The following is a 12,525-nucleotide window of genomic DNA, read 5'->3' on the forward strand; positions in this document are numbered from 1 at the left end:
AATTTTTATATAGTCTCGTGATATGTCGGGCACACTTTTAAGCACTTAATATGTTTTAACTAATTTCATTCTTTTCTTTAACAAATCAATTTATCTTTTTATTATGAGAGAGAGAGGGAGAGAACCAGAATCCCAAGCAGGCTCCACACTGTCAGCACAGAGCCTGAGGCAGGGCTGAAACTCAGGAACTGTGAGATCATGACCTGAGCCGAAATTAAGAGTAGGACACTTAATCAACTGAGCCACACTAGCGCCGCTAAACTAATTTCATTTTTTTTTTAATGTTTTATTTATTTCTGAGAGAGAGAGACAGTGTGAACAGGGGAGGGTCAGAGAGAGAGGGAGACACAGCTGAAACAGGCTCCAGGCTCTGAGTTGGCTGTCACCACAGAGCCCGATGCGGGGCTCGAACCCATGAACTGCAAGATCATGACCTGAGCCGAATTCGGACGCTTAACTGACTGAGCTACCCAGGCACCCCAACTAATTTCATTCTTATAATCTTGTGTGGTAACTACTATTTTTATCCTCATTTTACACAAAAGGAAACTAAGGCATAAGTTAAATGATATTTTTCCTGGTACACTGTTAATATGTGGTGTAGCTGAGATATGTGAACTGGACAGTCTGTCTCCAGAGTCTACTCTGACTCCAAGAACATTTCAGTGGTTTCTCTTTGTCCTTAAGAAAGGGTGCAGGGGTGCCTGGGTGGCTCAGTCGGTTAAGCTTCTAACTTCAGCTCAGGTCATGATCTCGTGGTTCATGGATCTGAGCCCCACATTGGGGTCTGTGCTGACAGCTAGCTCAGAGCCTGGAGCCTGCTTCAGATTTGTGTCTCTCTCTCTCTCTCTGACCCTCCCCTGCTCATGCTGTCTCTCTCTCTCTCTCAGAAATAAATAAAACATTAAAAAAAAGAAAAAGAAAAAACAAAGGGTGCAAAATTAGCCTGATAGGATCTTAAGACTTATATGTTAAAGGAGAGGCAATTTTGTTATCCGTCTTTAGAGGATAAAAAATTGCAGAGGGAGGTTCTTATGGGTTCAATTATGTCCTCCCAAAATTGATATGTTAAAGTCCTAACCTTAGAATGTGACCTTATTTCGAAATAAGATTGTTGTAGATGCAATTAGTTAAGTTAGGATGAGTTAAGACTAAAGAGTAGGGTAGACTCTAATTCAATATCACCAAAGTCCTTATAAAAAAGAAAAATTTGGACACAGACACAGGGAGAACACCATATGAACATAAATGATTGGGTAATACATCTACAAACCAAAAACCACCAAAAATTGCCAGCAAACTACCAGAAGCTATCAGAGAGGCATGGAACAGGTTTTCCCTAACAACTTTTAGAAGGAACCAAACTTGTTGACACTTTGATCTTGGATTTCCAGCAGAACTATGAGATAATAAATTTCTGTTGTTTATGTCACCCAATCACAACTTTGTTACTGTGGTACTTTGTTATGGCAGCCTGAGCACGCTAATACAGTAATTTCTCCAGAGGCTTCATGTCCGTGACCATCTCAGGCACAGAGTCATAACTAAGATTATTAAAAACTTTAAGAATATTCTCTTTTTTTTTTTGCCAGTACAATTTTTTAAATTGAAGTATAATTGGTATACTTTAAATTCATTTCAGATGTACAACAAAATGATTCATTATTTGTATATATTGCAAAATGATCACCACGAAGTCTAGTTCACATCTGTCATCAGATATCACTATAGACTTTTTTCTTATGATGAGAATCTTTAAGATGTACTCTCTTAGCAACCTTAAAATATACAATATATTATTATTTACTATAGTTGTCTTGCTGTATATTATATCCTTGTGACTTATTTTATAGCTGGAAATGTGTACCTTTTGATTCCCTTCACCTATTTTGTCTTGCCCCCATCCCACCTCTGGCAACCACCAATTTGTTCTCTGTATGTAGAGCTTGTTTTTGGGGGAGGTGTGGGTGGGGAGGGATTAGATTCCACATGTAAATGAGACCATACAGTATTTGTCTTTCTGTGTCTGACTTATTTCACCTAGCATGATGCTTTCAAGATCCAATCATGTTGTCACAGATGGCAAGATTTCATTCTTTTTATGGCTGAAGAATATCCCATGGTTTATATATGCCACATTTTCTTTATCCATTCATCTGTCAATGGACACTTGAGTTATTTCCATACCTTGACTATTGTAAATAATGCTGCAAAGAACATGGAAGTGTATATATCTTTTTGAGTTGGTTTTTTCATTTTTTAAGATAAATACCCAGAAGTGGAATCACTGATAATATAGTAGTTCTATTTTTAACTTTTTGAGGAACCTCCATACTATTCTCCATGGTGAGAATAGCACCAACTTACATTATCACCACTAGTGTGGGAGAGCTCCCTTTTCTCTACATCTATGCCAGCATTTGTTATCACTGTTTCTTTGATAACAGCCATTCTGACAGGTGTGAGGTGATATCTCATTGTGGTTGTGATTTGCATTTCCCTGATGATTAGTAATGTTGACCACTTTTTCATGTATTTATTGGCCATCTGTATGTCTTCTTTGGAAAAAATGTCTATTCAGATTCTCTGGTAATTTTTTAATCAGATTGTGGGTGTTTTTGCTATTAAGTTGTGTGAATGCTTTATATTTTTTGATATTAAGAATTTCTTAGCTTTGTAGCACTCCTATGTGTATTAGATTCTTTAGTGATTAATGATAAATCCCACCCCCCCAAAAAAAAACCCAAAAAAACAAAAAACAAGGACCAGGGTTTTGCCTTTGGACATCGGAGGAAGAAGGAATTTATGGAAAGCATAGTTATCTCTACAGCTGGTCTTGTGAAAGAAAATTACAAAAGGATGTGGAGGTAATTTTAACATAAAAAAGGAAAGACAAGAAGGCTGCCCTTGGGGCCTGCCAAAAAAAAGAGAGAGTGTGTGAGAGAGGGTAGGGAGATGCTTAGGCCTAAGAGCCTAGAAGCTTCTCTGGAATCCCAACACTTAACTTCTCTTGTCCAGAAAATTGCAGCAATCTCTTTGCAGGCCTCTTCTATCTCCTCTCTTTGCTCCTGACATTTTTTCAGCCTAAATTGTTCACTTACCTCTTCTCTGAGCATCAGAGCTGGGACTAGGGTGAGGCTAACAAGGCCCTGAGGGTGCAAAAGATAAGAAAACACTCACTCTCAGGTGCCAGTCCTGCATTTCCACTGCCCTGAGAGTGAGTGCCTCTCTAAATTTTGCATCCTACATGCCTGTTGAATCCAAGGCTATTTACCCTTCAATGCTCACCTACTCTCCCTTGATAATCCCAGTCAAAAGTAATTACTTATCCTATGTGCTTCCATAACACTTTGCATATTTTTCTATGACGTTAAAGCTCTCATATCACTCCATGTAAAAGTCCAGAGTCATTCTCAGTCCTTGCATTCATTCAATTGTTTTTTAATGTTTATTTTTAAGAGAGACAGACAGGCAGAGTGTGAGACGGACAGAGAGAGGGGGAGACACAGAATCCAAAGCAGTCTCCAGGCTCTGAGCTGACAGTACAGAGCCCAATGCAGGGCTCAAACTCATGAACCACAAGATCATGACCTCAGTTGAAAGTGGATGCCTAACCAACTGAGCTACCCAGATGCCCCTGATCCTTACATTCATTCAAACCTCACATTTAATCCATCAAGAAATCTTTTTGACTCTGCCTTAATAATATCCCCCAAATGACCACTTCTCACTCCCTGTACTTTTACCACCTTGTTCTGAAACTGCTGGACATTTGCAATGACTTCCTAGTTTCCACTCACTTGCCCTAACCAAGCCCCCTGCCTAGTCTGTACAGGCATACCTTGGAGATATTGCAGGTTTTGTTCTAGACCACAGCAATAAAACAAATATTGCAATAAAGTGAGTCAAAAAAATTTTTTTTGATTTCTCAGTACATAAAAAGTTATGTTTATACTATATTGAAGTCTATTAAGTGTGCAACATCATTATGTCTAAAAAAACAATGTACATACCTTAATTTAAAAATGTTTTATTGCTAAAAAATGCTAACCATCATCAGAGCTTTCAGTCAACCTTTTTCCTTGTAGAAATTCTCACCTTCATGTTGATGACTGCTGACTAATCAGGGCGGTGGTTGCTGAAGATTTAGGTGGCTGTGGCAATTTCATAAAATAAGACAAGAAGTTTTCTAGATTGAGTGACTCTTCATTTCATGACCAATTTCTCTGTAGCCTGTGATGCTGTTTGATAGCATTTTGCCTACACTAGAACGTCTTTCAAACTTGGAGTCAATCTTTGCAAACCCTACCACTTCTTTCACAATTAAGTTTTTGGAATATTTAATTTTTACTTTTTTTAATGTTTATTAATTCTTGGGAGAGAGAGACAGAGTGTGAGCAGAAGAGGGGCAGAGAGAGAGAGAGAAAGACACAGAATCTAAAGCAGGCTCCAGGCTCCAAGCTGTCAGCACAGAGGCTGATGCAGGGCTTGAACTCACAGACCAGTAGATCGCGACCTGAGCAGAAGTCAGACACTCAACCAACTGAGCCATCCAGGCACCATTTTTGTTTTTGTTTTTTAATTTTTAAAATATTTATTCTGGAATATTTTAAATCCTTTGTTGTCATTTCAATAATCTTCATGACATCTTAACCAGGAGTAGTTTCTATCTCAAGACACTACTTTCTTTGCTCATCCATTAGAAGCAACTCCTTGGGTGCCTAGGTGGCTCAGTTGATTGAGTGTCTGACTCTTGATTTCAGCTCAGGTCATGATCCCAGTGTCATGCAATTGAGCCCCACATCTGGCTTCATGCTCCATTCTCTCTCTCCCTCTGCTCCTCTTCCCTACTTGCACTTTCTCTCTCTAAAATAAAAGAATAATAATAAAATAAATAAAAATTTTTAAAAAAGAAGCAACTCTTCATCTGTGAAAGTTTTATGAGATTGCAGCAATTTGGTCATATCTTCAGGCTTCCCTTCTAATTCTCATTCTCTTCCTATTTCTACCACATCTGCAGTGACTTCCTCCACTGAAGTTTTGCACACCTGAAAGTCATCTATGAAGGTTGGAATCAGCCTCTTACAAACTCCTGGTAATTTTGATATTTTGATCTCTTCCCATGTTCTTAATGGCATCTAGAATGGTAAATCCTTTCCAGAAGGTTTTCCATTGAATTTGCCCAATTCATCAGAGGAATCACTGTTGATGGCAGCTATGGCCTTATGAAATGTATTTTCATAAATAATAAGACTTAAAAGTCAAAATTAGTCCTTGATCCCCAGGCTACAGAATGGATATTGTGTTAGCAGGCATGAAAACCACATTTATGTCATTGTACATCTCCATTAGAGCTCTTGGGTGACCAGGTGCATTGTCTAAGCAGTCGTATTTTGAAAAGAATCTTTTCTTAGCAGCAGGTCTCATCAGTGGGCTTAAAATATCCAGTAAAGCATGTTATAAACAGACACGCTGTCATCCAGGCTTTGTTGTTCCATTTATAGGACACAGGAAGGGTAGATTTCACATAATTCTTAAGGGCCCTTGGGTTTCCAGAAAGGCATTGGCTTCGGCTTAACTTCGACTTAAAATCATCAACTAACACGTACCCCCTAACAAGAGAGTCAACTTGTCCTTTGAAGCTTTGAAGCTGGCCATTGAATTCTCGCTAACTGTGAAAGGCCAAGATAGCATTTTCTTGCAATAGAAAGCTGTTTCATCTACATTGAAAACCTGTTGTTTAGTGTAGTCACCTTCAGTAATGACCTTAGCTAGATCTTTTGGATAGCTTGCTGCAGCTTCTACAACAGCACTTGATGCTTCACCTTGTAACTTGATGTTATGGAAATGACATGTTTCCTTAAACCTTATGATCCAGCCTCTGTTCTCTTCCAACTTTTCTTCTGCAGCTTCCTCACTTCTCTCAGCCTTCTCAGAATTGAAGAGAGTTAGGGTCTTGCTCTGGATTAGGCTTTGGCTTAAGGGAATGTTAAGCCAAAACATTTGGCTGGTGTGATCTTCTATCCAGACCACTCAAACTTTCTCCATACCAGCAATAATGCTGTTTCACTTTCTTATCATTCATGTATTCACTGAGTTAGCATTTTAATTTCCTTCAAGAATGTTTCCTTTGCATTCATAATATGGCTTACTATTTGGCATAAGAGACCTGGCCTCTTGCCGACATGCCTTACTCACTAAGCTTAATCATTTCTAGTTCTTGATTTAAGGTGATAGACATGTAGCTTTTCATTTCACTTGAACACTTAGAAGCCATTGTAGGATCATTATTAATTGGTCTAAGTTCAATATTGTTGTGTCTCAGAGAATAGGAGGCCCAAAGAGAGGGTGAAAGATGGGGGAATGACCAGTGGGTGGAAGAGTCAGAGCACAAACATTTATCAAATAATATCTCTTGTCTTCTATGGCTGTTTTGTGACACTGCAAAACAATTCCAATAGTAACATCACAGATCACTGATTACAGGTCACCAAAACAAATATAATAATGAAAATGTTTGAAATATTATGAGAGTTACCAAAATGTGACACAGAGGTACAAAGTGAGCAAATGCTGTTGGAAAAATTGTGCTAATAGACTTATTCATGCAGGGTTGCCACAAACCTTCCATCTGTTAAGAATGCAGTATCTGCAAATATCAATAAAGTGAAGTGCAATAAAATGAGGTATGCTTATCCTCCAAAAAAGCAGTCAAAGGGATCACCTCTTAAAATTGCAATGGATCATATTGCTAACCTATCAAAACCCCCAACTGGTTCCCCGTGTTACTTAGAATAAAAGCCAATCTCCTTACCAAAGCCTAAATGTGTCCTACCTGGGACCTGCCAATCTCTCCAACATGACTTCTGACCATGTTCTCTCTCCCTTGGCTCCACTCATATTAATTACTTTCCTTAGGGTTCCCACCAGTCCAAGCCTACTCCTGCCTCAGAGTTTTGGCTAGTTCAGTTAATCCTACCCTGAAATCTGTTCACTTCTTAATCTATTTTAGTTCCCTGTTTAAACAGCACTTTCCCAGAAAGCACTCTTGTCACCACTTTACATTGATTTATTCCTTGACATTGCTTTATTCTTTTTAAGGTACTTATTACTATTTATATTTTATTTTTCTTTATTTGTATATTATCTATCTTATCCCCTAGAGAGGGTGATACATGCAGGTAAGGGTTTTTGTCTCTTTTTTTTTCCCCATGCTTTATCTTCAGCACCTAGAACCACAACTGGCATAGGGCAGGAGGAAAAAAAATATTCACTGGATGGATGGATGAATGATGGGCAGATGGATTCCGCTCTGTGGCATAGCTACTTTACACCATTGTTTTACCCATGACAAGTTTTTGTGGTGATTGTCAAGATCTCACTCTGCTCTAAACTACCAAAGCATCTAGCATCTAGCTTCGCATTTTATACATACTCACTAAATTTTTGTTAAATTGAATTAAACCTACCTCTTTATAACTTTTTTTTTTTTACCTCTTTATAACTTTTTCTCCCCCCTCGTATCCATCATACATAATTGTATAAGATTACGTCACCTAAAGTCCAGGGCAGATCATGTTTCTCCCCTACTGTGAACCCTCTGAAGGATTTTTTTCCTGAATTTTTAATAAAACTATTGTTTTGGGAAATCTTGTTTTTATAAAATATAGATAGGTTGCATACATGTTACTTAATCCTCACAACTATTCTATAAGATAAATAATACTCTTTTCACTTGACAGGTGAGGAATCAGAGCCTCAGAGAAGTTTAATACATTTCCCAGGGTCCGTTACCTACCAACTGTCTGATCTACCTGATTCTAAGAATGTGGCTGTTCACACAACATTTTGTTGTTATTTCCCCAGTATTCAGAGCCAGATAGAGACGGCATTGTCTTTATCTATTTTTGAGGGGGTTATTGTTCTTCATTATGGCAGAAACTACTACTAAATCTTAGCAGTATATCCTTCTTATGAAGCCTTGTGTAAAATAGTGCAAAAAGAAAACAGTCAATAATAGAAAAATAATTTTTATTATTTTTTAATGTTTTATTTATTTCTGAGAGAGAAAGAGAGAGAGAGAGAGAGCCTGAGCAGGGGAGGGTCAGAGAGAGAGGGAGACACAGAGTCTGAAACAGGCTCCAGGCTCTGAGCTAGCTGTCAGCACAGAGCCCGACGCGGGGCTCGAACCCACAAACCGCGAGATCACGACCTAAGCGAAGTCGGACGCTCAACAGACTGAGCCACCCAGGCGCCCCTAGAAAACTAATTTAAAAAAAAAATTTTTTTTTAATGTTTTATTTATTTCTGAGAGAGAGAGACAGTGTGAGCAGGGGAGGGTCAGAGAAAGGGAAACAGAATCAGAAGCAGCCTACAGGCTCTGAGCTGGCTGTCAGCACAGAGCCCGACGTGGGGCTCGAACCCATGAACTGTGAGATCATGACCTAAGCCTAAATCGGACGCTGACTGAGCCACCCAGGTGTCCCCCTAGAAAAATAACTTTTAAATCATAGTTCACTCCAAGGACTACCCATGAAATTAGTATCTATAAGGTTACTTTGAAATGCATAAAGACTATAAAATGGATTGATAAATGGAGAGAGATAAACAGAGCATCTAAACTATGAGAATATGGTGTTCACAATAAAATGTTTTCAACTTTTACAACAATGTATTTTAAAACATAGGAAATTGTGTATAAAAATCATTACAAAAGTATGAAAAGAGACTGCTCCTCCCTAAAAAAAGCTAACAGAAATTTACTAAATTATTAATAGTAGCTGTATTTGAATAGCATCATCTGGGTAATTTTCCCTTTTTCCTTCTTGTACTTTTAAAATTTTACAAATGTTTAATGAGCATGTTATCCAATCAAATGAAAAAAACTAGTCTTTTTGAAAAGTAAAAATGCACAGTCAGCTGTACTTTATAATCCTATAGTAAAATTAGCAGGATTTATGGAAGAGAATGTAATAGAGGCAGGCAGGTCAAAGAGAGACTTGGCCCTACATCTGCCTCCCTGCCTTGGTAAATATTACCTAAATTACTTATGGGACTGTAGCACTGACTCCTTTTACCAAAAACTCTCTGCTATTAGAATATGCCTATTTTCATTTTTCCTTAATGACCAAAAAGGCCATTTCTAGTGGAGCTCTTTCACACCCTTCTAGGTCCTACTTCTTAAAGCTGACTCGTATCCATGGAGCCTATGATTGCAACCATCCAGTATTATCCACTTTGTATGTTAGTCGAGGCCTCTCAGTCTTGAGGGGCTGAAGATTTGGTAAATACATCTTGGGGCTTTTTGTAAGAATATTTCTGGAATTCTGACTCCCTACTGTTAAAATAAATAAATTTTCTACACCAGCATGTCAGAAGGGAGCTTGGCTTTAGAGCTAAGGTCAAGGGTAGGGTCAATCAGCAGGAGTTTTACAAAACCTCAGAGGCTATGACATCTCAATGCAGGGTAAGTTTTTTCTAATGTAAAAGTGAGTTTGCAGATTCTTGAAACAAACAAACAAAGGTAACTTGGCAACCTTTCCCCCACAATCTCTTAAAAAAAAAAAAAAAGCAGTTTTCAGACGACAAAATCATAGATAAAGCTCCAGGTCTTATTTAATAAAAAGGTAACATTTTTTAGACTTAACTTTTGTTTTAATCAGGTAATTTTCCACCATATATAAAATAGAGCCCATTTAATGGAAAACCTAAGCACAAAATCCAATTTCTAAGGCAGTATCCTTAGAGAGAACACTGGAGAATCAAGAGGCTATATAATTAATACCCAAAACAATTGCTGGTCTTCAGTCTTGTACCTGGCACCATTTTGGTGTTTTAATGTAATACGGATTTAGCCATAACTGCATTTTAGTTTGGGTTGCTTGAGGAAAAAAAAGAACATGTTCTTTAAGTTTGCAATGTATAAAAATCATATGGCTCTTTCAAAGTGAGATCAACACTAGCAAAATAATTAGGTTTTATATAGATCTACAAATACACATTAAATGTACAAATGTGGAATGATAGCATTTTTTAAGCCAGAAAAAGCATTATTATTTCCCGAATTTAGTTTTCAGAACATTGTCTTACATGATGTTTCAATGAAAAGTTATTCAATGGTTATAAGTAAGTTTGGGAAATGGCATATGCTCTATCCTCATCTTGAAAGTTCGTAATTCAAATAATCATATTAACACCTATAATAAATTCTATGATAGGAAGCCACTATAACTTTGTTTAACCCAACGTTTCTGAAACTTACATGATCTGGGAGCCTCTTTTGTTTGTTTGTTTGCATAATGTTTATTAACATTTTGCATAATCTCTTTGGGAAACATTGCTCCAGACCAATGTCCTCATTTTTTAGAAAGTAAGAGCCCAGAGATAAAGTAATTTGCTTACAGAAATAGTCCTTTATTTACTTAGAGAGGTAGATAAGCTACATGGTATTTTTATTTTTAAATTAGCTTCAATGATTTCTTCCTATTGAAACTTTGCTTTGAACAATCAGTGATCATAGATCAAAACAACCTAGCCTCACCTTGGTTTCTGCAGCTAGACTCTTAGTGAAAAATACTACATACTTTAGTCTTCCCTGACTCTTAAATTGGTTTATGTAAATCAAGTAACTAGGCATCTGATATAAATTAAATTATTTGGGAGGGTAACTTACCTGTTAATCACCTGGCTATGAAAATATCACTGTAAATAGCTCTTTCAACATTCCTTAGAGTCTCCACTACCCTATAAAGTCTTCCCTAACAGCTCCCATTCACAGTGATTTTGCCCTTCCCAATCAATATATAATCAAATTCTGTCTTTCATTGTTAGTTACCTGCCTGTATGTATATCTTATCTTCCCAAACAGATTACAAGCTCCAAGACTGCTAAAACTAATTCTTACTTGTCTTTCCAGTCTCTTTATATACACATCACAGATTCTCAAGAAATACTTTCTGAATGCCTCGCAAATGACCAGTTGAATGAATGGTGGGAAATGGTCAGCCTAAAAGATTAGGAAAGGAGCAGCTCTACTTTCCATCATCTTTCTACCTTCAGTGAAGAATTTTCCCTCTCTCAGCTTTTATGGCCAGCAAATGGCAGTCTTGTCCAGGGGTCCACAGTAAGCTAGGCTGCCCTTGCTCAAAGAACACTGCTTGAACCTGTCAGCATTCCAGTGGGTCAGTGAGAAGCTCATCAAATCAGCAGGACAAGTAGCATCATGCTCTGAATCTGTTTGGAGATCAGATTGGCTTACTCAATAATAAAATGGAAGCCTAGTTTTATTCTACTTGTTTGGCTTCAGATTAGTTAGGTACATGACCCCAAAATACAAAGCATCTGCTTTCTAACACTCAAGGTAAATGACCTTTCTCAAAGAAAACCTGATTCAAGAGCATGGATAGTTCTGATTATGTTTCAGCCTGTTTTATAGCAAGATCTGAGAAATACTGAAAAGGAAGAAAGGAAACTTCTATCCCTCCTTGTCACTGATGATCCAGGCCAACTTTAGTTAGAGAACAAGCCCTGTACTAAAAAGGTTTAAACAAACCCAGCACTAATAAAGTGGGATTTTCCATTGTTCCTAGGAATTACAATTTATAATAGTATATATATATATACACACACAAAATATATATATACACACAATATATGTAATATATATATATACACATACACACAATACATGTAATATATATGTATATGATTGATATGGCTCCATATAGTCAGATTAACTCATTGTTTTTGCTCACAAATCAATCAATATGGTGTGATTATATAGGTACCATGTTCTCAGCACTGCTGTAGGCACTGTGAGGTTATAGAAGTGTAAAGATATGGTTCCTCCCCTTAAGGGATTTACAACCTAATAAGGTAAGATAAGACTAACATTGAAAACAACTGTGAACAATACAAGGTGATATATATGATCCAGTGTTGACCTGGAGGCCTTGGACTTTAACTGCAGCAGAAATTCGGTGAAAGGGGAAGAGTCACTGGGAGTTTTAGACATAAAAGAAGACTTCATGAAGGCAATGGGATGGAGGTGAACACTACCAAAGGGACAGGACTAGAGACAAAAAAGGTAGGCTGTCCATTTTAGTTTTAGGCAACGTCATTTTGTTAATTCTTTGAGATGTCCCAGTTGTTGATTACTATAACGCAGAATATATATAAACAAACACTTTCAATCACTGAACTATAATTTTTTCTAAAAATTGCCCTCTTAAAAAATTAAAACTTAATAGCATGCTATTATTTTAATGGTCTATAAATAAATTTGCTCAATTTTCCATTTTCCAGTTGGCAGAGTTAGGCCAATAATTTAGCTTATTAGCTCTAAAATTATCAGTTATATATGCATATAGTTTATTTAAAAATAAAACAAAGTGATCACTATGTGCTAGGCCCTTTGTTGGGCGCTGGGGATAAAATGGTGCATAAGTAATCAAGATGCCTGTCAAGTTTAAATGTGTTGGTGGAGACAGACATGAAAAGAAAAACATGATTACAGAGGTACCTGGG

The sequence above is a fragment of the Hyaena hyaena genome, unplaced genomic scaffold (assembly GCF_003009895.1).
Source record: "Hyaena hyaena isolate Hyena2069 unplaced genomic scaffold, ASM300989v1 scaffold_14, whole genome shotgun sequence".
NCBI lineage: Eukaryota > Metazoa > Chordata > Mammalia > Carnivora > Hyaenidae > Hyaena > Hyaena hyaena.